Here is a 27,156-nt window from a genome sequence, read left to right as displayed (position 1 = left end):
TGCCTCATTCACATTGCTAGACGTCGAGCAGAGCAGGAGACATAGATGATGGAACAATAATTGAGTCCGTTTTTGAAACACAATAGAGGCACCACTGAAGTTGGTTCATATTGTACCAAATAATCTACTAACAATTGCTAACATGATGTAGATGGTTACCCGGTGCAAAGGAAAAGTGGGTAGAACCAATAGGTAGGGGAAGAGAGTACAATTCCCTGTGCAAAGGAAAAACAGGTGAATTGGGAAACGAGATGTGCAGGGATAGAGGATGCAAGTTTAGTTGTGCAATAAGCACAAAAGAGGGTTTGTCAACAGTGGCAGCCCCCTGGGCAGTGATGAGATTGTACGTATGTGATGTCACATGGTCTACACTATAGGTGAGTCCAAGGGAAACAAATAAGATGGGATAATGAGACTATCTGTTACAAATCACTACCCCAAGTGTTGGATGCCTGCATGATGACTGGAACATGTAAGAGCCAGAGATTGTATTATTTTCCTTTTAATTCATAGTGGAAGCCCTGGAAGCGAAAAGGGCTGGCACGGTTTGGCTGCATATTGGTCGTGCTGCCGTGGACTTGTGTGAAAGGGTGAAACTACTTTCATTTTGGAAACCTGGAAACTTCCCTGCATTGAAGAGCGAGGAGGAGCGGCTCCTTTAACTCTCCTGAAAAATCCCCTGAACCGTTGACTGCTGACTGCACACGTAGTCTTCGTCCTCCTACCATAGCTCTCAACTCACACGCTTTTGGCGGGTGTCACCCGCCTTGTAAAGGGCTGACTCACCCGCCAAGCCTCCTGCACGCCCATTCATTTCAATGGGCGTCTCACCCGCCAAAAACAAAATCGGGTGATTTCACCCGCCTTTGCAACAGAAATGGTTGAGAGCTATGTCCTACAAAGGAGCCACCCCACGGCCCTTGCGGCGAGAAGCCCTGGAAGCGGAAAGGGCTGGCACGGTTTGGCTGCATATTCGTCGTGCTGCCGTGGACTTGTGTGAAAGTGTGAAACTACTTTCATTTTGGAAACTTGGAAACTTCCCTGCATTGTAGAGCGAGGAGGAGCGGCTCCTTTAACTCTCCTGAGAATCCCCTGAACAGCTGACTGCTGACTTCACACGTAGTCTGCGTCCTCCTACAAAGGAGCCACCCCACAGCCCTTGCGGCGAGAAGCCCTGGAAGCGAAAAGGACTGGCACTGTTTGGTCGTGCTGACGTGGACTTGTGTGAAAGTGTGAAACTACTTTCATTTTGGAAACTTGGAAACTTCCCTGCATTGAAGAGCGAGGAGGAGCGGCTCCTTTAACTCTCCTGAGAATCCCCTGAACAGCTGACTGCTGACTTCACACGTAGTCTGCGTCCTCCTACAAAGGAGCCACCCCATGGCCCTTGCAGCGAGAAGGCCTGGAAGCGAAAAGGGCTGGCACTGTTTGGCTGTTTGCTGCTTTGCAGAGGAGGAGTCCCACAGTTCTAAAGTGAAACTGCACATCGAGAGGAAAGTTGCTGTGCCTACACTTGGAGCCAGTGATAAATTTGGAGGAGCTGCACGACCGGACCGGACCCAAATGGGTCGCCTGACAAGTGAGCCTACGGAGCAGGGGACGGAGCCGGCGGTGAAAACACGGCTTCAGGTAAGACAGAGGCTTGCCTTTCACCCAGCCTTCCAAATGCCAGCTTCTCCACTACGATTAACGAAAAGCAAACATTTGCCCATTTTAAAGCAGATGAAACTCCCCTTTATGAAAGACAGACTCCCTCTGGAGCCGGAGTTGCTCACCCCCCGCCCAAGTCACAACCAAGCATGGTAGTGTCACCTAATCCACTTGAAGGGGAGATGACAATCAAAGATGACACCACCTCGGGGGCAATGTCTAGATCTATAAAAACGAGGTGTGGGACCCCCGGGGCCATGGGTGAGATGCAGGAGGTTGTTTCCCCGCAGGCACTGACGACGGGGGCCCCACGGGGGCCAACTGGCCCAGGAAATGACTCTACAACATCAGAAAAAGGTCTAAACATGCAAACGGTGAACTTAGATGTTATGGAAATCCCCCCCTTATCGCCTCAGTCCAGGTCCTCCCACCTGGCACTGGAGAGTAGCTTGACTAGGAAGGAGGCAGATCCCTCTCATTCAGCTACTCTAGGCTCACCTCAGTCAGTAGGCGAGACACTCCACCCGGATACCCAATTGGGAGAGAAACCTCAGATAACAGAACAGAAAACAATCAACTAAAAATCAATAAAGTGGAGGCAGAACATCCTGCTATGTCCTCTCCACAGACTATAGGACAGACCTTAAAAACAGTGGAAATAGATAATCACACGATCGATACGATCCTAGATGCGGAGGATAATTTGAAAGAAAAGATTCCAGTACTGGCGATATCAATTGATCCTCTAGCACAAACTGTAAATGAGGAAAACAGCAGGAATTCAACAAAAAAAGCTGGAGAAAAGGAACCAGAAAATACCGACACTGACACTGATATTTCTACACAGGAATCCCGATAAAACCATGTGTTTTGTCGACCCTGCCCAATCCCGAAAAATTGCAGCAGGTGGCTCTGAAGGACTCCGAGCAGCGGATGGATTTGATCCAGAACAGGGACTGCTATGAAATTGGCATAGGCGAGATCAATGAAAATGAGTTATCAATTTGGCAGGATGAGGCTCTATGGGCAGACACAGAAAGATCTGCAGAGACTCCGACCCTAAGGATTACTACAAAAAAAAAATCAAAGGATGCTTTAGTTACGGAGCGAAACTACACCCCCCAGTGGGGGGAAATAAACTTAATGGTACCACCAGGCGCTCCAAATTGGAAGATCAGAGAGGAAAGAAAGAGCATGGAAAAAGTACAACGAAGTAACTCTAGCCTGGCAGAGAAACTTATACAGGACATCTCCAACTTAACTGGGAAAATCACCTCGGAAAAAAGGAAAAGCCTATCCTTTATTAAGGAAAAGATTGACGCCCTTGATGTGGAGGATCCTTTTGAGGGAACCTGTCAAAGATCTGGTAGGGAAAAAGTAAGAGAAATCTATACCCCAGTAAATAATTTTATAAAGAAGAGAAATGAGGGCAATACTCAGGGGCCTAAAGAGAAACCAGAAATGAAGATAGATGACAATTCCTTGGAAAAAATAAGAGAGTTGTGCAGTAAGGGGTGAATGGATGACCTCGGGCACACACAAAACATAGCGATGGCGGCCCTGAATATTGCAATTGCCCCATTCCTTAAGCTCTATGAAAATATCAACGATTCCCTCCAAATGGTTCTCGCAGTAAATTCCGAAACAAGGGACCAGACAATGGAAATCGAAGGTTTCCTGAAAAGATTAGGGCTGAGAATGGATATGGAAGCGGACAAGTCATCCAAATGGCAGGATAGGTTAAGTGATATGGCACGCCGGGACTCTAACGATAAGCAATTACTGATGGTGGAAATACTGGAAGAGCACAAGTGTTAAAGACTGACCTCACAACAAGTTCCTTCTAAAGGCCCTAGGACTGGTGAACGCAGGCCCGAAATAGCAGAACCGGGAGTCTTAGAGGTCCATCCTCTGGCATTGTCAGAGGAAACAAAACAGAGACCGCGAAAGGAGGCCCCTTGGTACTCAGCAGGGGTTTGAGTAAATCAAAACTAAATCAAGACGGAAAAGAAATTTCCCCATCTGATGATCCTCCTAAACCGACAGAAAAGGAGACAAATGATGAAAACCTTAAAATAAGCTATGAAATATTCCATGAAGTTCCAAAGGAGAGGAAAAAAGCGCCCACACCAGGCTTAAAGATATCTGCAAAAGACTCACAAAATAAATTGCAAAAAAAAATCGAAGAACCAAGTAACTAAGAGGAAGGAGTGTGGCTGAAGAGCCTTCCTAAGAAATATCAAAATGCCAGAGAGAGAAGAGCAAAGACATCCAGCAAAGAAACCAAGGTTGGAGTTGAAAATAGGCAATCTTGAAAATGAAAAGGAAACCCACAAAAATCAGGCACTCATTGAAATAGAGAGTGAGTCAGAGGCAGATGGGAACTTAAGTGACTTAATTGAAGTTATAGAAGAACATCAGGAGGATGAACGTTGGCTAAATATAAGCCCATCAGATTGGCAGAATATTGATTACCAGTTACACCAGTATGAATTGGAAAAAAAGACAAAAGGTGAAGATTAACATAAAAGATTGGAGAGGAGCACTAAAAAAACAGAGGAAAGCAAGAATGACAAAGCTAGGAAACGCCCTCGGAGTGAAGAAAAACAAGATGAATCCACAAATTCAAGAGAGGATTTCTGGAAGAGACTAGAAGAACGCCGAGGTTCGAGGCGGCATGCATCAAGATCAACTAGAGAAATTGACCCTAGAGACAAACTGAAGCTGCAAATAATTACCAAAAATAAGGGTCGTAGTGAGGAACGGAAACCCAAAGCTGCCGGGAGTAGAAAGGCCTCTCAACAGATGTTCAACCTCAAATTGGAAAGAGTGTCAAAGGATTCAAAAAGAATAATTTTGAATAGGAAAAACGTGATGTCCATTTTCAACCAACTGACAAGAAAGATCTCAACAGATGATATCTTGATTATCGAATTCCCAGAGGAAAAGAGGCCTGACGTGATAATACTCCATCTTAGATCACAAAGGATAAAAGAAATATTGATGAAAGCCAAGGAAAGGCTGGCTGAAGCTTTAGACTATCGGAAGTCGAGTTCGTGGAAAGAAGTAAAAGAAAGGTGCTTAGTGAGCATTCAGGAAATGAAAATCAGAAAGCCAGGTTGAAAGCACCAAATGGAGAACTCAAGAACTATGGTTATAAAACCCCAGAAAGAGATTATAGGAAAACCAGGTCTGGGGAAAGGAACAGGGAAAAAAGATCTGTTATGGCAATACAGGGAAAGAGACTGTACCGCCCAAATCTGCTCTGAGAATTAAACGAACAAAAAACTTTGACCGAGAATACCAAAAGCAAAGGCAAAAGGATACTCAGCATGAAAGGAACAAAAGCAGTGATGACCACAGACCTTGGACCAATAGTCCAATGACAGCAATGAGATTCACGATGGACAATTCCAATTCAACAGAATTAGTACAAAGATTTACAGCGGAAAACTCCAATTTAAAAGAAAAAGCATATAGGAGCTGTAATCTAGAGCAAAAAAAGGAGACCATGATCTAAAACCCGAGAAAAAGAAACAATCGGCCGAAAATGAGGCAGAAAAGGGGGAAATCCCAACTGGCCTCATGGAACACCAGGGGATTTACCCATCTTTTTTCCGGGGAGAGTGCGTTTCTGTGGAAGTATGATATCATATGTCTGCAGGAATCTTGGATAAGAAAGCTTCCAATATGTGAAGGATACGAGGTGTATATGAATCCAGCAAAGAAAGGTCCATTGGGCAGACCACGTGCCGGTCTATTGACACTAGTAAAAGGAGAGAGCGACCTTCATGTTTTGCGACATCATACACCAAATCCATATGTCCAGATCATAAGGATAAAGAAAAAGACTAAACCCCAGGAAATTGGAATCCTTATAATCAACACTTACTGGAGTCAAACGAATTGTGCAATTGAATCATACTTGTCCGACTGTCATGCATGCTGGACGCTACGCTCGTAGAACAGCTAGACCGTTCTATTCCAAGTGGAGGTTATTCGATACGTTACCGGGAAAACGACGTTTGCACTTTTCACGTCGCTAACTTCACGTGACTTTTGCTTCGTCACGTGAACTACGGTATTACGTATTTAAGCAGCGTAGAAACTTCACTCGCTGCTTCTGATCGAATCTATTGGCGTTGTGTATCTGAACCTCTGATCTGCATCCTGGCATATTTCTACAGCTACTTTTGGGCCTTCAATAGCGTGTGTTCCGCCACACGCTGATTCCTGGAGCTATTCCTTCGCGTGATAATTCACACGCGTTCTCTGTCTTCAAGCGTGGCTGGTCCGGACTGCGGGAATCCTGCCCGCGTGTACATCCACACGTACACTCTGTCTTCATACGTGGCTGGCCCGGACTGCGTAAATCCTGCCCGCGTGTAATTCCACACGCGCACGTTATCTCTAAACGCGGCTGTTCCGGACTGCGGGAACACCGCCCGCGTGTAATTCCACACGCGCTCTCTGTCTTCAAGCGCGCCTGGCCAAGGCTGCGTAAATCCTGCCCGCGTGTAAAATCCACACGCGCTCTCTGTCTTCAAGTGCGGCTGGCCATGGCTGCGTAAATCCTGCCCGCGTGTAAAATCCACACGCGCACGTTGTCTTCACTCGTGGCTGGCCCAGACTGCGTGAATCCTGCCCGCGTGTAATATCCACACGCGCTCTCTGTCTTCAAGTGCGGCTGGCCAAGACTGCGTAAATCCTGCCCGCGTGTAAAATCCACACGCGCACGTTGTCTTCACACGCGGCTGGCCCAGACTGCGCGAATCCTGCCCGCGTGTAAAATCCACACGCGCACGTTGTCTTCAAACGTTATTTTCTTCGCGGCTGTTTATAACCGCGTGTACTTTGTTTTTCCTTAAAAAGAGCGCTATTTCTAACTCCTGCATCTGTGGAATTAACAGAAGGATTGATCCCTATAGTGGGAAGGAAGCTTTTCAAGGATTATTGGAAGGTGACATTGAACTGAACTTTCGGACGCTATCCTGTGGTGAATTCAACCCGTATCTAGCGTGAGCCTCGTTCCGTTCGGGATAAGTCTCCCTTAACTACTAATTTTCCTTCCTTGTCGTTTGTTCTTCATTCAAATCCATCAAGAGACTTCTGGATTATTCTACCCTAAACTAAAGGTCAGTGTGAACATTCCTGTCATTATCTAATTCATCATACTCAGGTTGGAGCAGTTATTCATGATACTTTAATTTGTCCTAGGCTGGCTTTCTATACCTTACCCACGCCCTTTCCAGTGATCCATCGCTCTGCCTGTTTTATCAGCCAGAGGGTTGTATCATTTGGAAGGTCTTCAATTGACTTCACAACTATCAAATCGTGTGAACAGGGATCCGGAAGACCCTACCTCCTGTATCCTTTTGAGTATTGTATCCTTTTCAGTTAATACTTTGGTACATTCTGACACCGACATCATGGTTGAAATAGATGAATCCATGATAAAGGAAAAACACCAACTTATTCTCCTCTGTAGAGACTTGAACATAAAGCTACTGGATAAGGAAGGGAGCCTAAACCTAACTCCGTGCTGGAGGGAAATGCTAAACGATCGATGGAAGAAATGGAAATAAGAGAAATGAAAATTTTAAATGGCCAGACGAAAGGAGACCTGGAAGGAACCTCTACATGGTTTAATAACACTGCCAGTGCGGTTCTAGACTACTGTTTCATAGCGGGGAACACCCATAGTTGGATAAACTCCATGAGAGTCAAGAAACAAAAAGACAGTGACCATGCTCTCCTGGAGATTGAATTCAACTGGGATCCCGGGATTGTAACACACTCCTCCGTACCCCCCCTAGAAGTGACATGGGGCCGAAATCGGCTGAAAATGAAGCCACCGACAATTGCAAAACTAATGGATGGCTATAATAACCACGTCAAAAAAAATCTTGACGATGTGGAATACAAATGGCTCCTAAAACAGTATGAAGTCCAATATAAGGGGAAAACAAATCCTTCAATATCAAGGAAACACGCGTATAAAGTGGAACTGGTGGCTAAGCGAAAGGAACATCGTGCCCTACTTAGAAGCTTAAAACAATGCGTGCTGTCTAACAAAGAGGAACTAATGCGGAAATGTAAATAATCCTACAAAAATTGGCTGATTTCATCGAAGGCCTGGCGAGCACAATGTGACGCGGAAACGATGTTAGCAGCAATTCAAAAAGCAAACGCACGCAGCCTATGGGAGATTATTAACAAAGGCGAGGATTTCCAATCAGCCCTAACCACCTCCCAGGTCTCAAAAGAGGGATGGGTCAACCACTACACTAGCCTCTTTAAGCCAAGTTCGGGAGAGGAAATAAATCCATCCCCTTGCAACAACAAAAAAAAGAACGCCCTGGCAAATTGAATGTGACTATGATGACATTCTGGGGATCATCAAAAAGCTCAGCTCCTCACGAGCAGCAGGGCATGACCGGATCTCAAACCATCTATTGAAAGAAAACGGGGATGCATGGGCGAGTTTTATTCTACGGCTCTTTGATCAAATAAAGAAAACTCAAACCATCCCGTCATCATGGAAGGAGGCTTTGGTAGTACCTATATTCAAAAAAGGAGACAGGGAAGACCCGAAGAATTATAGGCCCATCGCCCTCCTGGACTCTGTAGGAAAAATCTTTGCCTCAGCCTCAATTCTTCTAAGAGATCTTAAGAAATGGGCATCAAAGGAAGGCTTATTGGACAACCGTCAAACAGCTTTTGTTAGTGGTGTTGGAACCACCTTGAATTTATTCATCCTGAATATATTAAAGCTCCGGACCCTCGAAAAAAAAAATGTATACTTAGGCTTCATAGATTTGGAGCAAGCCTTCGATGGAGTCAGTAGAGATCTCCTTTGGGCAAAATTGAAGAACTGGAATTGCTCGAGAGATCTCATGGAAGCAATTGAGGAACTGTACACAGGAACATCAATTCAAATCATAACTACAAAAGGAGGAACCACTACAGAAAAAATCCCCACATATAAATGAATTAAGCAAGGCTGTGCCTTGACACCCTTTCTTTTTATCTTATACTTGGCAGATATGGCCCAGTCCCAGAGCGTTTCCGCTGAAAATAAATGACGAGGAGCTGTCCTGGATCCTCTATGCGGACAACGTGGTCTTTATTAATCAAACAGCTATAGGCCTCCAGCGTCGCATTACAGAATTAAAAAAATATCTGGACAGAAATCAAATGAAGGCAAACATAAAGAAATCTGTTATCCTAATAATGAAGTCACCCAGAGGGCAAAAATCGCAAAGAAAGAATTTTGTATGGTCAATCGACAACCAAAAACTGGATACGGTGGATTCAATGATCTACTTGTGAATAAGAATAAATAAAAATGTTAATGAGCATGGTCAATACATTTTTATTAAAGAAAAACTGCTAAAATGAACAAACCAAGGCAGAGCACTCCATCAAAGATATGGGAAATACTCAACAGCGCCAATACTGACGTTCTATAAACAAAAATTGGTGGCGGTACTGACTTATGGAGCTGAATCCCTGCTAAATATGCAGTGGGAAACCTGGGATGTTATCGAAGCCTTTTTTTGGCAGAAGATCTTAAGACTGCCCAACTGTCTGGCAATCTCGACAATAAGGCATGAATTAAGGCTCCAATCTTTAAGATCAACAGTTCTGTGGAAGACTATCTCCTTTTACAGGAAGTGTATTCTGGAGCCTCCTCCACCTCCTTTTGAGATTCTGTCTAAAACAACGGCAGGAGAAAGGGACAAAAACCTCCAATTGTGGAAAGTGAAATGCCAGATGGTTTCAACTCATTATAACATAAAAGAAGATACTCTAAGAACAAATCCCAACAAAGCAAAGAAAATCATGCAGGAAAATGACTGGGCCGAAACAAGTACCTTAAAGCATGGAAACAAACTATGCCATAACATCATCTGGGAACGTAAAACATTAAATGATCCACCACCCTACTTGAGGAGGTTCCCATCGTCCCACTACAGGGCTCTGCTGATGCGCTGCAGCCTAAACATCCTACCAAAAAAAGAGGTGCAACTTCAAAAAAAACAGATTGCGCCTATAGATGCAAAATGTCGATACTGTGGAAACACTAACATTATTAAAACAACTAGGCATCTGGCGCTATCCTGTCCAAAATTAGCAGTTGAAAGAAAGCAATGTCTGGGAGATTATGTCTCACTTATTACCTCAAGCACGGAAGAAGAATATTGGGAGAGACTGTCCCGGGAGGATAGCTCAGCGGCAGCGTGCGCGTCTTGGAAGCAAGACGACATGAAGCAACAACAAGTTCGATCCCCGGGTCCGCGATTAGAAACCTCTGGGTGTTTAAGCGCGTTATAAATACATAACTAAGACAAAAAAAACAACACAACTAAGAAAAACAAACAATTCCTGTAACAGCGCCTCGATGCCTGTGGGCTGTGTGAGCGCTTTATAAATGTTAAATAAATTAAAATTAAAATTGATAACAGTGGAGAAGCTTGGTAAAACGCTTGATGTGCTCAAGTTCATAGAACATTTTCTGGTTAACAACACCTCAGATACAGTTCAAAGAACCTCGGGAGGAAAAGAGGCTCCAACTGACCCGAATAGTCAGAACTATCTGGCAGGGACTGACCCCACACGTCTCCTCGCCGTAAATCTCTAATTTTTAACTGGACAGAAAGGATGGCTTTTCTTTCTTCTTTTTAAGGAATCGACTGGATTTGGACGCATATGATGTTTGTCAAACCGGATTCGAATCATGTTATGTCAAAGGTTAAAAAACGTAACCAATAAAACATATAAAAAATAAAAAAATAGTGGACATTTGTTAGGGTATTCCCTGACCTATTGGCTGAACCCAATACTTTTCAACGTGATCCCAATAATGGGACGTGCGCTGTCCACAGTGCAAGGATCAGCAGTTTCTGGAGCTCTCAGGGCAATGGGTAAAGGACACTCAGCCTCAATCTTTGGATTGAACTTGGTTGAACTGGACCCATGTAAGAAACTCATGGTGGTAACAGTAAAAACAGACACAAGTGATCACAGTTCAAGGGTGTTTATTGAACAATGAATGCAGGGTGGAAAAACGCCTAAGCTAAACCTAAATCTAAGATAGGAGCAAGCGTCGACCATCAAATGAAAAATAAGGCAGTCCTAGTGGCGTTATGTCAAAATAAAAGGGCCTATACTAAAAAAAAAAACATTGCCAATTCCTTACAACTAATTACATAAAGAGTGTGGAATAGGGTATCGAATTTAAGGAAACAGTGTTCAAATAATAAGTCAGGATGTGATTGCCTTGAGGCCTCCCTTCTCCACCTTTTTAGCACGGGACCAGGTGGGACTTTGGAGCACAACACACATACGAGCCTTCCCAGCACGAGCTGACAGTTCCGTTCCAGCTGGCACAGCGCACGTTCGAGCCTTCTCAGCACGAACTGACAGTTCCGTTCCAGCTATCAGTTTCTTCGATGGTAAAGTCTCTTTTGAATAAAAGTCTCTTCTTTCGAGGCCTGATGTATTCAACAAACAAACACAAAGTTCTGCTTCACGTAGACTTTGGGTGACGGCTTCACACCTGGGTCCCCCTCTTCCAGGCATAGACCCTTTACAATATCGTATTCAACAAATTCACAAGCCAGTTCACTTCTCAGTGAACTTTGGGTGATAGCTTTCCACCCCTGGATCTCCCTCGGCCGGGCTTGGATCCCAATTGACAAGGGGGACACTTTCCTTCCCATTGTCTTGCAATACTTCTTGCTTTTTGCACTTGAGGTGAGGATTCGTCAACCCTGGGTCCCACTCTTCGGGGCGCAGACCCCTTTCGAATATTTGTCTCGGTTCTCAGCCTCCCTCTTCCGGGTTCACTATGTCTTTGCACAAAGACTGTTCACTCTTTTGGTTGTCGGTTTCCCTCTGTCGGGTTCACACTCACCGATCTTTGACTGTCGGCTTCTCTGTACCGGGTTCACTCTCGCCGATCGTTATAGACAGTTTATCATGGGACGTTAGACCTCACCCCCTCTCATCAGCATCCCTCTACCGGGTTGACTCTTGCAAATTTTTACGCAAAACACAGTTAATGTATTAATGTTCACCATGCAGGATTCACTTCCCTTAGCTTTCTCATTCATCTGCCGGTCAAAGACTTTCAATGGTACAGAGGATTTGACAAGACCCCTGTATGACCACTTTGACCCATCTTCGCCTTTTCCTTAGGCCTTCTGGTTATGGTAGTCTTTCTACCATCGGGTAATCGGTCAGTTTCCTGCTTGAGCATCTATGTGGTGCCGGCCTCCTCTGTTGCTGGTTTCCCCCCTCGTTTCTCAATCGTATCTTTAAAAGTTCAATTTAGCCTTTGACTACTTTTCGTTCAACACAGTTATCTTATCGACACTCCCCTCGACTCACCAGCTGTGATGAAACACTTGGCTTTGGAGTCAATGTTGATAACACTAAGAGAGGTCAATTGCCTGACTCTGCCTGATCTTTGGATTGGGACACTGTTAGGCAGAAACCTGTGCAGTTCCCTTAGGGACCACTGCAAAAGATTTAAGACTACAGGTGTTGGCAGTAAACCCACTTGGTAGCAGTCTGTACCACCCAGATTTACCTGGTAGCTGTGGCTGAGCAGTCAGACTTCCCTCAGGAAGAGTTAGGCAGTATGCAAAGTATACACAATAGGCACTCAGATACAATAATACAAGCAAACACTGACCAGAGCTTTGGTATCAAAGTATATAATTATTTATTTAAAACACACAGTTTGAAACACTCCAGCACTCTTATTGTAAAATATTCTAAACACAGTTACTATTGTAATATATACACCCCTTTTCCCTTATCAGATAAGTCACAGTAAAACACCACTTATTTTCATACAGAGGTGAGCGCTTAACTAGATTGCACTCCAATAAGTTTGTGAGAAAAGGGGGGAAGAAAGACAGAATATGGAAAGGTACACCACTCTAAGGTTCAGGAACACTACAAGCAAGGCAGAAGGGCAAAAGTCACTGGTGAGCCAAAGTCCAAAGGCTGGGCCCACTCTTAGAGAGAGCAGAGCACAAATGCGCCCAAGATCACACAGTTACACTAGGCTGAGAAAGTCTTGCAGAGGGTTCAAAAAGAGTTTAGAGAGACTTAGGAAAGTTTTGCCAGGGTGTCCCAGGCTAACCCAGGTTCGAAAGCCGGGGGCTAAATCTACCCCGTACAGTCGGTAGCAAGGGAAGCCAGGCGGAACACGGTACCTTAAGTGGGAAGGATCCTCCAGCGGTGGCAGTTGTTCCTGGTAGTGGGTGCAAGTTGCCTCATCGTCCAGGGGAAGAGAAGATCTCGACTTGGAGGAAAGATGAAGGTCGTTGCACTACCAGCGCAGAAACCAGCCGCAGAGTTTTCCGGTTAAAGGTGGTACCTTTGTTTCGCGGTCGTGGTAAAACGTGGTATCCCGGTTGCCGGGGTGCTTGGCACGGGCAAGGCGGCCACGAGGTACGTCGGGAAAGTGAAAAGACGGTGAGACTGGTTATCCCCACCAGTCAAAGGAAGAAGACTCTCCGGCGGGAGATCTCCTCTGTCGTTGGGAAAAGTGGTGAGGCAGTCCAGCAGGGCTCCACCAGTAGTGGTGTCGTGGCAGGTTGGCTCAGCTTCTCCCTCATCGGATTCTTAGGTCATGTGGCGACTTCTGAAGTTCCAGTCCCCAAAGCCCTGCTTTTATGCAGCAAACCCCCATTCACTCAGCCTAGCTGTCACTCAAACATGCTAAGTGGTGAGCCGGCCGGCTCACCACTTGGGCCAATCAGGATGGAGTGTGACTTGAGTTGCCTAGGCAACTCAGTCCAGGGTGCCTAAATTCCCCCCCACCCCTCCTAAGTACCCCAGACAGAGTGGCACCACTTTGGAGGGCTTCTGTGGAGAAGCCCGCCAAAAAGTGGAACAAAGGGCTCGACTTGGGTTGGAGTCACAGAAATGAACACAAACGCCATTTTAGAATCAAGTTTTGGCAAAAAATACCAACCGGAGAATTAATATTAATTAAATAAACCGGTGGTATGTTCGAGGCTACCGTAAATAATTAAATAAAGATAGTAGCCTAAAACAATGGGAAATCCTATAGGAAAATATTTGCGGTTGAATATAAAAAGTAGTATCCACTGCCACCAGCCAAAACTCGATCAGGGGGGACAGAGACGTGCCCCCTCGACTAACAGACCCTGGGGCAATCGAATTGCCCCAGCCAGTATGTCCACAATATGATGGTTTGTACTGGTCTGTTCAGGATTTAAGACTAGTAAAGTCAATGGTGACTTTACATGCCCTGGGAGACAGTAGTCAGTCCCAGGGTATGGAGTCTATACTGAGGGGTCACTATGACACCCCTGTGTCACTGCACTGAGGGTGCTGTGTAACACACATCACAAAAACACATGAAGCCCTATGGGGTAAAAGACCCCATAGCCCATTAAACACATCTAGATCCAAAGAAACACACTGAAATCATGCCCAAGAGTGAGGGTAAAAGAGTCTCACTCTTGGCAGGAGAAAAAAAATAAACCCCAAAAATCCAGCAAAGCTGCTGGGGGACTCACTAGGTTAGGAAATTCAGCCTAAACAGAGAATTCTCCCTAACAGACACGTCAGGTAAACAGCCATGGTGTTAGTCCATTGTCTTCTACATCAGGAGAAAATGTTTGTGTCGGAATATCCTACATGGTAGGAGGGGGAAGAGGTGTTATAGGGAATTGTAACCCTTGTACTGGGAGGGTTGGTAATTATCTTGGAAAGGTGGTTTTTGTAGGGTTTGTGAAGTGAACAAGAGGGATTGTGGGAACGGTAGTTGTCTGTCATAATAGATTGGGTTTTTGGAAAAGAATAACCAGAGTGTTGTGGGGACGAAGGATGGGGAGTATTCGGGTGAAAACTGGGAAAACAAGGATTCTGGGGGTTGTGGTTTTTGAAGGTGACAGGGTTCCTAATTGGGTTATCAGAGTTGTATATGTGGTAGGATTTTGTTAAGGGAGCTTCTTTGGATGCAAGGGATGTCGATGTAGAATAACCAAGGAAAACCTCAGGGACTTGTCCCCTTCACCTTCCTCCTCGGTATAATACAGCATCTACCTTTGGGCATTCCCCTGAGCATAACCCCGGGTTCCCCTACCCAGGTGATCCTCCCTTGCTCGTCCACCACCAGGGTTGGGATCTGAGAGCACCAGCCCCCCCCTGGCCTCTTGAATAATGGTTTCCCGAGGTCTACTTGGGAGAATACCCTCAGGTTTCTCACACCCCACAAAGAACAAAGAGCGGAACTGCGTCATCGGGCGGTGGACCAGCACTCCTCATCTGAGAAGGAGAAGGCCCGAAGCCGCCAGACGGAATCGATTAACATGGAAGGAGGACATCTATGAGACACCGAAATTTGAGACCGGATAAAGAATCATTGTAAATGAGCCCATTGTTCTAAAGGGGGGTGGGATGTTTCAACCAGATGTGTCGTAATGAACGTGGGGCCAGGCTGCAGTGATTGTATAAGGGCAGTGAGTTGAATGGTTTAGCGGGTTTCGCTTGGGTGGCGGGTTAGTACAGCATACTGGTAAAGTTATCTAAGGTTTATACATCACAATGTCTCTACTTTGACTGGGATGAGTATGCTTGGTCCCATAACGATTCTCATTTGCTCCTCTGGGTTTAAGTATCAGAGTCTCTTCTCTTTGACTGTGACGAGTATGATTGGTCCCATAACGATTCTCATTCGCTCCTCTGGGTTTATCACATTCTCTTCACTTTGACTGGGTCGAGTATGATTTGTCCCATAATGATTATCCGCTCTCGTCCTGGGTCTCCCGCTTCCCTGTTACCATGTACTCTTAGGGATAACGTTGCCGGGGCTTCTATGTGCTTGAGTTTGTTCTTTCCTTCGCCAGTGCAGTTTCTCGTGTCCCTGCAATGGCTCTTGTATCTATCTATCTATAGGAAATGTATATAGCGTGCTGTTGTCTAGGATGGTCACATAGTATTTCCAAGAGCATTAGGTTCTGCGTCCCCGCTTTCCAAGTGGTTTCAGCATTGTTTATTGGACCCTTTGTCCACCATAACTCTTTGTATTTGTATTTATTTGTAATTATTTTATTTTTATAGCGCAAACCAGGCCCGGAGGCAACCGGGCGCATATCTTCAAACAGTAGTTACATCAAGGGAGGTCATTACAGAAACAATAAGTACAAAGCATAGGAACACAGGTGCAGTGCTTACAGGTTAGTCAGGCATACATAAAAGTCAAGATAATCGGGTTTTCAGGATGACAGTTGGTCATCTGAGGTGGCTAACCAAAGTTTAGCTTTGTGTTTGAATAGGTTCAGCGATGATAGATTTCTAATAGTGAGAGGCACAGTGTTCCAAAGTTTGGCTGCCAGGACTGGGAAGCTGACCCCTCCGGCTGTTTGGAGCTTGTATCTAGGGATCATGAGGCTCTGGCTATGGGCAGACCTGAGTGACCGAGGTGGGATATATTGAGTGAACTGCGAGGCTAGGTAAATAGGGGCCTTGTTATTCATGCATTTATAGGTCAGGGCGAGAGATTTTAGTGAAATCCTTTGGGCTACTGAAAGCCAGTGAAGGTTCTTCCTGGTTTCAGAGATGTGTGCTGATCTAGGGATGTTGAGGGCTGCTCTAATGGAGTTAATTTGAGTGATCTGGAGTTTATTAAGGTTGCATTGGTTAGTGCCTTGGTACATTGCGTTACAGTAGTCAAGTTTGGACATAACCAGTGTCCTGGCAAGGGTGATGCAATTCTGAGTAGAGAGGAATGGGCGACATACTGTGATCAACTTGCACGTGTAGGCCGATGCGGCACCGACTGCATTGGTTTGTCTGTGGAGGGAGAGAGTGGATGTTAGGTAGATTCCAAGGGTTTTTGTGTCTTTGGATACTTTGATGGAATTGCCATCGATATTGAAGGAACTGAACAAAGGGTTCAACTTGTTGAGTCTTTGTTGTGCACCTAGGATGAGGAGCTCTGTCCTGTCGTCATTGAGACAGAGCTCATGTTGTGCCATCCAGGCTTGGATAACTTGGTAAATGTTGTTTAAGGATTTCGAGTCTACAGTGTAATCACCACTGATGGGGATGAGTATCTGGGTGTCATCGGCATAATTAGTGTAGGTGACACCCAGATAATCAAGCACATCAAACAAGGGTTTAGTGAACACATTGTAGAGTGTAGGGGATACACAAGACCCTTGAGGGGCCCCACAGGGGACTGGTGCTGGGTCTGCAGAGGAGGTAGGGGAAAATACTCTCATGTGTCTATTGTCTAGGAATGATCTGATCCAATTGGTGGCATTGTCGGAAAAGTGGGCTGTAGATTTCAGATGTTGACAAAGGATTTGGTGATTGACCAAATCGAATGCAGCAGATAAGTCCAGTAGCAGTAGTAGTGCCCATTTGCTGTTATCTTTTAGATCCTCAATTTGGGTTGTGAGGTCTAAGAGGGCTGTTTCAGTCCCGTGCTTGGGTCTGAGGCCGGATTGTCTAGTGCCTAGAAGATTGTTTGTTTCCAGATAATCCTGTATCTGTAATTAGGCTGCTCTGTCTAATATTTTTAGAAGAAACGGGACCGTAGTGATGGGCCTGTAGTTAGTTGGAATCTCTGGATCTAGGGTCATTTTTTTAGGAGAGGGATGACCCAAGCATCCTTCAAATTGTTAGGGACCACTCCCGATTGAAATGAGGAATTGATGAAAGTAGTTATGAAAGGGGCGGGGTCGTGGGCCGATTCCTTAATGATTTTTCAACCTCAGGGATGGTGAACGGCGTAAAACTGAATGGCATCCGAGAGACTGGGGTGGTTGTTTTAGGTGGCAAGGTTTTAGTTGGGGGGGGGGTAGTGAGAAGGGTGTTTTGTTTGGCATTAATTTTGGATTGGAGAGTAATTATTTTGTTGAGAAGTGCATTTTGAATGTTATTGCACCAGGTGCTGTCTTTAATGCATGAATCGGGGACGGGTGAAGGGGATTCTAATTCTTTGAGAATTTTAAATAACTCCTTTGTGTTGGATTCGGCTTGAGATATGCATTGGTTGTACGTCTCTTTTTTGGCTTGTAGGATGGCTTCCTTGTCGTTAAGTGAGGTGATGAGAAGGGAGTCTTTGTTAGCCATGGTAGGAAGACTTTTCCAAAGAGCTTCGGCCTTATGCTTTTCTTTGCGCAGAAATCTAAGCTGCGGGGTGAACCATGAGTTCAGATGGGATTGTTGTTTGTCTTTGCATATTTTAAGCGGTGCTAAGGTCTCAAAGGCTTTGACCAGAGCAAGATTGAAGGTGTCTACTAAGACGGTAGGGTCCTTGTGTTGCGCGGCGCATTTGTTCAAGATTGGGAGAATGAGAGGGAGAAATTTGTCCCTAGTAATGTCTTTTTTGTTCCGGGTGGGTATAGCAGGGGCTATGGTGGGTTTTGGCTGAGGGTTGGTGGCTGGCACGTGGAAGGTAATGATATGATGGTCAGACCAAGCACAAGCAGAGTTAGAGCTGACCGTGGTATTACAATTGAGGCCTGGTATCCAGTCGAGCGTTCTCCCCTTATTGTGGGTGGGTTTGAGAATGCGTTGCTGGAATCCTAAATTGGCAAGGGTGGTGGCTACTTCGATAGCCATGTGGTCCTTATGATCGGAAAGGCCAAGGTTGAGGTCACCTAGTAGCAACACCTGAGAGTTAGGCTTAGTGTTGGCAGACAGAATAGATGTAATATCATCAGTGAATGAGCCAAGTGGTCCTGGGGGTCTGTATATGATGTGTAGTGTAGCTGTGTTAGTCTGTGAAAGGGATAGTTTCACTGATAGGGATTCTGCAGAGCTGAGTTGGGAATTGGGAGTAGTTCTCATGGTGATATTGTCTCTGTGTATAAATGCGACTCCTCCTCCTTTGGACAAGTTGGATTGGCGGTCATTTCTAATGATGGCGTAGCCGTTAGGTATGGCTAGGGCGAGAAGTGGGCCAGAGGCAGCATGTAACCATGTTTCAGTGATGGCTAAGAAGTCAAGGTTTTGGACGGTGATGAGGTCAGCAATGTCAAGGCCGTGGGCCGTAAGGGATCTGGCATTGATGAAGGCTCCCTTGAGCGATGAGATGGGGGTGGTGGAAGAAGGGAGGTTGGGTATCGTTAGTGTGGTAGGTTGTATATGGGCATTGTGGCTGCGCTGAGTGCAAGGTGTACGGGCAGTCTAGATCTAAGTCTGGCGTTCCTAGATTGTAGTGTGCATGGATGATTGGGTGTAGGTTTTGTAGCAAAGTGCTTGAGCCACAGAGCCGGGTCGTTGAGGTAAGGATTAGTTGGGGGGTCTGTGCAATGGTGCATGGTAAGGGAATGAGTGGAAGGGAGGTTGTGGACGTGCATGTGGTGTGTCTTAGCAATGCTAGAGGAAAGAGTGCCTAAGGTAGAGGTTAAGAGCCCTGAGATGACCAGGTAGGTGAGGTGGAGGCTGGCAGGGGGCCACAGCCGCATGTCGTGGCCTGGTGGTTCGAGCGATAAGTAAGGTAAGGCGCCAAGCGTTTACTGGCTGAGGAGGTACTTATCAGTAAGATAGTTCACAGTGGGGGTGCACTCCCTAAAGGTAGTCCACAGTTGGTATACAGGCCGCTCAGGGAGTGGTGATCTGGGGGTGTGTGTAGCGGTGGTGGCTAAGTAGGAATCCAATTACTCCTGGGTTCTACACAGATATATCCGACAGGACATGTGCATATGTACGTTCATAGTCAAAGTAGTCACTGGCATGCTCTATATGTCCAACAGGACGGTACATGTGCAAAATCACAATCAGAGTAATCACTAGCATGCTCAATATGTCCAACAGGACGGTACACGTGCAAAATTACCTGTGGTCACGTCACCACCTTCTCTTTCTCTCTCTCTCAGGATTCCAAAACGCTCCACGTCTGACTTTGCTTTTCTCGCTTTTCTGCAGGTAAGACGATGCATGTCTAATTCTGCTTCGCGTTCCTTTCTGCTCACAGGATGCTGCGTGTCCAGCTCCCTCTCTACTTCAGGCAGTCTACCGTTTTGTACTCGTGGGCTTTTCTCTTTGCCAGTTGCCTCCCTCCTCGTATGTGACGTAGCCTTGGTACTTTCCAGGCTTGAAGTTCTCTGGGCCGACAACAGGGTGTTTATGGGATAGTCCCACCCAGGCCTGGTCTTCTTTCCGGGTCTTTCTACCTGTGGACTTTTTGTCAGCCACTACCAGACTGAAATCGACATCACCTGCTGATCCCATTCCTCTTTCAATATTGAAAGAGTCAATTTTGTCGCTAGCCCCTTTAATGACTCAAGCAATTAATCACTCATGCTCTTCTGGTGTACGTCTGGGTCTTCCTCTTTCTCTCTCGTGTGGTTCCTCTCCACCTCCATATGTCATTCTCCTCGTCCCAATTGAATGGGATTTTTCCCTTAAAGAAATATTTACAGTTTCTGGGTGACAGTAGCACATATTGGTTCCTTTTTCATTTATACATATTCCCACAGGAGATGTTTAAAGAGTTATTATTTGAGATGTTTCATAGGGAGTTCCTCACAGGAATGGGAGTCCTTGTCCCCAAAGGGGGAGTCTCTCCCGGTGAGGTCCCACTTGCCTTTATCCCTAGGGAGGGTATTGCAGAGTGGGCTCACCTACCTAGCCTTACAGGGGTGGGGGGCCCTTGTGGAGAAGGGACAAATTGCTGCGATTCATCCCTTACATTTCCCCATATTTCTCTATCTTCCCCTTCTTCATTAATCTGAAACCAATTTAGGAAGTCCATATTCCCTTGTTTTTGCCCCTTTCGATGTTCAACTGTAAAGCAGAATGGTTGTAGATCCAAGAAACACTTTGTTATTCTGGCATTGGTGGCTTTCATTAGACTTATCCATGTGACGGGAGAGTGATCGTAACTAGTCTAAACTTTCTGCCAGTTAAATAATATCTTAAATGGGTGATGGCCCACTTGATGGACAAAGCTTCCAGCTCAACAGTTGCGTAGGATTGCTCCCTAGTAAAAAGCTTTGTACTAGCATACACGACTGGAGGTTCAATTACATTGTGTTCCTGGGAGAGTATGGCACACAATCCTGTTTTGGAAGTATCGGTCTGTAAAATTAAATCTCTGTTGAAATCTGGCATTTTCAAGACTGGCTGGTTACAAACGGTACTCTTGAGTCCATGGAAATCGCTTGATCTTCTTTATTCCACTGAAGTTTCTGAGGTTGTGCTTTCTTTAGTTTATACGTAAGGTTAGCGGTTATATGAGAGTAATTAGGTATTCATCTATGGCAACACCGGGTTAGCCCCAGAAAAGTGTGAAGTTCCTGTCTGGTCTTTGATGGTGGAGTTTGTTGGACTGCTTTGATTCTTTCAGTTTGAGGCTGAATCAAACCATTCCCTACACAAAAGCCGAGATATTCTGGAACTATATAATGGTTTGTCCATGTAATGCAAAAGTATGGATAAACAGTAACAGAGCGATCTGACGCACAAATATGATCTAAAGTATTACCAAGTTGGAGAGTGAGAACCACTACCAATTGCAAAAGAGTAAGATCATTCATAGATAAAATAAAACGATGATTCAGAGTCTCAGGGGGGTCTTTAAGTTTAATCGCCAAGAATCATAATATTGGAGTAGCAAAGCTGTAGAGTTGCTGCTAATTCCAAGAAAGGCTTGTAGAGAGGCAGATGTACATGTCGTTTATAGAGCCCACCCCCTCACCTCCGTCATACTGGAAGAAGAACAATAAACCACTGTGTTTGCCACCTTATGTCATCTCAATGCCACATCGAAGGTATGAGAGATGTTATGCGTTCAAACAACCGTATCGAATGTACTTTCAAAAAGATGCGGTAGACATGAGCCTGCAGACACCACTGGACATAGAAGAACTATAAGTGAAGTCTGGCAGATGTAAAGTGACACCACTAAAGAGAGAAGATATGTGGACACACTGAACTTGATGTATGAATATCTGAAGAATGAAGTGAAGATATATGCAAATATGAAGAGCAACCATATACACTAAGAAGATAAGTGACAAGAGATGTAATAGATGTTGATATGCAGAAATGCAAGGTAGATGAGACACAAAGAAACTTGCTAAAGTAGAAAATAGAACATGAGTAAAGCAGCCACGCAAAGAAAATGAACGTCAGCATTGTATAATAGTAAGCAAGAAGCCTCAAGAAGGGAAATCAAGACTGCAATGCTGACGGGCACTGGAATACAAATTTGTGCAAGAACAAAGGTTATTTGCTTGGCTTAAAATGCAGGATGCCGCTGCAAGAGCAACTACAGGGCTTGAAAGGAGTCGAAGAGGATAAGCTATGTACGCCGGACATATTTCTCTTGGATTAAGTAAAATTGTGAACAATTGCGAGTGCCACGTATTGTTCAATTAAAGATGCAGAAAGGACATGCAGAATGGAGCAACCAAGTCTCCAGAGGCCAAGAAGAGTAATGGCACCCAGTATAATTGAATCAAATAGCACTAAATTGAAGGCTAAAATGCAAAAAATCATGGACATAGATCAATTTCGTGTGATTCTGGAGTGGAAAACAAGGCCTATTCATAAAACTCCAGACCAAGATAGCAAGGTACCTTCACTCCCTTTAAAGTTCTGAGGAAGAGAACAGTCAGCAAGGTCAACTGCAAAGAAAAAGCCTTGGCTTAGGGCCTAATTGATGAGAGAGGGTAGGCTAATTAGCTAAGAAACCAAACAAAAGTTGCAGTTATCCGTGGATAAACTGCACAACCTCCTATACTTGATTCATGTAAATGTGTGCGTAAAATCGCTGCATAGTCCCCTCCAAGACAACAACCCTATTTAAAGAGTGTGTGTTTTAGACACAAGACAGCATGCCAAAACTCATTTGTTTCAGGTTTATTTAATCATTTTTTAATTGTAGAAAACATTTACAAAAGGGCATATAAAATATTAATAACACATCTATAAAATCCAATTGTCAAGAACACATATTTTATCACATCAACAAAGAAAGCTCACATCTCACATATCATTACCTTCCATACTCTTCCATCCCCATGCATACAAAAAACCACTCATACTTGTGCAAAAAACGCAATCCTGGTAGTTTTGTTCTGTGACTCAGAACATCCCATACATATGGGTTTAATATTTTAGTAGTTCCAAAAAATGCCTATTTAACAATATTTTTTTCCATTAAAAGATGCAAGAACACTGGGTAGGTATTCCAAAATGGTTATTCATGGACCCAGGTTAATCCCCATATTTTGCCTATAAAAAACCCAAGTTAAAGCCAACTCTGGGAGGAGTAGGCTCTGTGGTGTTGTCGACTCGAGTTTCGGGCTACCAGAACGGTCTATACAGCTTCCGTCTGGTGCACCTCATCAGGACATATATATTACAAACAAAAACACAGTTAAAAACAGAATTCAAATTGATGTGAATAAACGAATTTCATTCAATTTCAAAGAGCCAGTTTCTTTTGCTTCACAAGGTGTTCAACGGTGATGATCCCAAAAACGTTTTTTTCAGAAGGCCACTTCTTAATTCACAGAGGTGTTGTTTCCTCCCCGCTGGATATATTGCAGGCCAATCGGTTCAAGTGCCCTAAACCAGTGACAAGAGATCCCTGTATTCTTCCCCAAAAGAGAACACTGGATGTGCGCAGTGTCTCACACTCAAGGTGTCAGCAACCACTCATGTATTGAGTGCATTCGTCTGGGAGCAGCAGGTCCCGTTGTGCAGCACTGTTGTTCGGTGAATTAGCTAAGAAAGGCAGTTGTCTGATGTTGTTCCCTTGCAACTGGGTTTCATTGCTTACATGCTGCTAACGAGCCGTATGTCCAAGGTTGGTAAGAGTGCCAACCAATCAGAGGGCTTATGTAATGGTGGACCATACATTGTTGCACCAGCCTATATACTGCTTGTATTACGTTATCTGTATTTTATGTAGTTAGAGGTGGTTCAAGGCATGCCTGCCAAATAAGATGCATCCAATGAAGAAACTAACAATTATACAAACTATATGTATACGTTTCCCTTAACCATTCCCTCCAACCAGTAGGTTTTTACTGTTAGCCACATAGGATGACATCATAGCTGCCGCATGTCAAGGTATAAAACCTTTTGTGTAATTGAAAGGCATTGTGAGTGTATGAGCTGCAATCTGTTTGTTCGCAAGGTTTCCCTACTTCATTGAATTGATAATAAAGTAGTAGTTTGCCATATTCTTTGAGTCTGTCTGGTTATTTGGGCCTGAGATAATTTATTGTTTTAATCCCATTCGGCACTTGGAACTCTCCAGGTGCTACTGCACATTTGGTAGCGGTGCCGATGGTTCAGATCCAGATTCTATGATTTCTGACGTTTTCCACCATCAGCCAGAAGAAAGCAGAGTTTCCTGTGAAGAGTGAAATAATCATGTGTGTAAATCGAGACGGTCGGCAGGTGCCTCTTTGAAGAAATTCCTGTCCAGTCCCCACGGGCGCGCCACGGACTGAAGGCTAAGTGGTCAATTGGGGAAGAGTCGATACCGAAGGGCTCGAACTGAACAACATCCATAAGTAGAACATTGAATGTGGCAAATAAAAGGGGAAGGATTGTATTGCACATGTAAATATATATATATATATATATATATATTGGGTAAAACCTAACGGGATTGATTTAAGAAGGGATACCTCAAATACCTATTCTCAAGGAGATAGAAGGGAACGCATCACACTACTAAATAAAGTATTAAGTAAGGGATTCTTGGGGCAAGGCCAATATAAAGGATGCTTTTCACACTCCAAAATGGGGTAAAATGGATAGAGAATGTAAGAAAGACGATCGTAGAATTTGTTGTGCACATTTGTTTGGGGTTACGAATATGTTAGTGTAAGAAGTTGATTTGGTTGAAAAAGAGACATGGGGCCTCATTACGAGTCGGGCGGTAACCGAGGCTGTAAAACCGCCTGGTTACCGCCGGACTCGTATTACCATTCCGCCTCCGTGATTCCCGGAATTACCGGGGCATTGCAACCCCGGTTTTCCGGGAATCACGGAGGCGGAATGGTGTTAATACCCATTCCCATTGAGTCCTATGGGACTCATTGGGAATGGGGATCATGGAAACACTGGCAGCATCTCGTAATGCTGCCGGTGTTTCCTCGTCCGCCTGCAGGCTGGCGGTGTTAAACCCGCCAGGTCAAACCTGGCGGGAACATCACCTCCCGCCTGCAGGAGTCGGGATCAGGCGGTCCGGAAACAACGGTGGTGGCGGGTTTACCGCCACCATTATTTCCGGACCGCCTGATTTGTAATGAGGCCCATGGTTTTTATTAGTTGTCATAATTTAGGTTGTAGACTGGAAATATAACTGCTTATCAGACCCTAAAACATATGATTGGCGCCAATCATAGGGGGTAACAGCTGAGAAAAAATATAGTAAAATAAGATTCTTAGATTGTCAATAATAAAACAATAGGATAGTGATAATCGATAGAACTGTAACAAGAAAGCAAAGGCAATAATGTTGTGTAGGCTTGGAAAGGTTTTTGAAGAATATTTTTTGAGGTATGGGCAGCGATTGATGGTGCTTGCCCAAATTGATTGTTGTTCTATATAAAGTATTGTGAAAGAAGGAAAGAATAGCGTTGATAAAATATTAATTGATTGAAATATTAACAGAACAAAAGATCTGGTAGGCATTGACAGGTAAAAACGACTTGTCATTATGGGGGATACTCCCCTTCTACACTTGTATAAAACATTACCGAGGTACACACTGTGGCAATAAGACCCGAGGCGGTGGGCCAATACTGCCCCAGGTAATGCCCCTGGGGGCGTAGTTACAGGCCTGAGCTAAGCGAGGGCTTTAACAAAGCCCCAGGGGCATTACCGTGGGTGGTATTGGCCCACCGCCGAGGGTTTTATAGCCATTAGTACCCTGGACCGTTAGACTGGGGTACTAATGACATTTTTTTCTGTTTAGAAATGCTGCCGCGTTTCAAAACAGAAACGAAAAAAGATTAAACTAAATGGCCGCCGGGAAAGGGAAAACGTAGTCCGTTTTCCCTTTCCATGGAGGCCATCGGGAACAGACACGCTGGGAACAGAAGTGTTTCCGGCGCGTTCGCTCCCAAGAAAAGAAGATAAGTGGGGTTCGGAAGGGGGAAGAAAAAAAAAAAAGTACTGCGGTCTCCAGCGGGGGAAGATGGAAGCCTCCAGCCATGAGGAGGCTTGGAGCAGGGATTGCCCCGTTTCGAGCCTCCTCATTGCCAGGCCCCTCACCGGGAACAAAGTACCTGGCACGCGCAGGACACACTGGCGTACAAGGGAATACCGTGTGCAATGGCTCGCAAAAGAGCCAATCCACACGTTGTATTCCCGGTGCACAGCGTGTGCCGGGTACTACTGAAGATTAGGAAATATCATGCTGAATGGGTAAATGGCACGGCTGACAAATTGTTCATACCATTGACTCAAGAGGTTTCCCTATCAAGAACAGTATTGCAACACATGACAGCATACTTACATGCTGCGTATATAGAGAAAAAGTTACAAAATAGGTTTGCTATTTTAGAGCTATGGAAAATGTATCAGAGCGAGAAAGAGGACCTGCCCGAGAAGGAGTGGATGCTCAATCATCATGTAGGGGAGGGCAGACTGCCCTCGGCTCCTCTTTCACCTTCTGAAGACAAAAGTGCAACCACTAAGAAACTGGAATTGTATCCTCTAAAGGAGTTAAAAGCAGCAGTGGGATATATTAATCTGATATATGCACCTCCTGCTTATAGTAGTGAAGATAGTAGAGCAGAAAGTAAGATTAAAGAACGCAAATGTATGTCTGGACAAAGCAAATAGAAAGAGCGTTATGAGAGAAGGGACAGACTAATAGAGATAGAAGACGAGACCAAGTGTCATGCCCGCGCCGCTGGCGCACGCATTGGCAACCATCATGGACTACTTGGTACTCATTTATCCTCCTAATACTCCTTGAACAACTCCTTTTCACGCCTTGGTATTTTATTTCCATTTGCTCAACTTTGGTTCTTTCTTATTTTATTCAATTAACTACATTTACCATAATGCACCTGGCTGCAGTCCTCAATTCCTGGCTATTCTCATTCATCGTTATTGGGACCACAATCCCCAGAAGCCCTAGCGGCCAGTGCTGCTTCCACCTGCTCAGGACCAGAGAGGGAGGAGGCAGATTGTCTTCAGGTGTGCTGCTACAGGTGCTGTCAATTAGCCTGCCTCAGAACAGGGCAGGGCTGTATATAAGCAGCTGCTTGCAGGAGCACAGTGTCTTGCATCTTGAGATCTCCCCGCTCCTGTCTGCCTTGACCCGCTACTTTGTATGCTGTTCCTGTTGCTGCATCATCCTGTTTTGATCCAGTGCCCTTTCTGGGCTCCCCGCCTTGCAGCCTGTCTCTCTCTGGCTGCCTACAATCCTTGTCCTCTGGGCTCCCTGCCCTGCAGCCTGCCTCACTCCGGCTGCCTACAGTCCTTGTCCTTTGGGCTCCCTGCCTACAGCCTGCCTTACTC

General features: G+C 45.0%; 1 long non-coding RNA gene across 1 annotated transcript in view; it reads left to right on the top strand.

The window, feature by feature from the left end:
• Nucleotides 1-923: 923 nt before the first annotated feature.
• LOC138528709 (uncharacterized) overlaps nt 924-27,156 on the top strand; it is a 44,769-nt gene continuing 18,536 nt past the window's right edge. The window contains exon 1 of the long non-coding RNA XR_011284211.1: nt 924-1,629. This is a non-coding gene — a long non-coding RNA (uncharacterized lncRNA). The remainder of the gene's footprint in view (nt 1,630-27,156) is intronic.

The sequence above is a fragment of the Ambystoma mexicanum genome, chromosome 7q, assembly GCF_040938575.1.
Source record: "Ambystoma mexicanum isolate Mex_15411 chromosome 7q, UKY_AmexF1_1, whole genome shotgun sequence".
NCBI lineage: Eukaryota > Metazoa > Chordata > Amphibia > Caudata > Ambystomatidae > Ambystoma > Ambystoma mexicanum.
The sequence above is the reverse complement of the archived record's forward strand: the minus strand, read 5'-3'. Positions and strand labels throughout refer to the sequence as shown.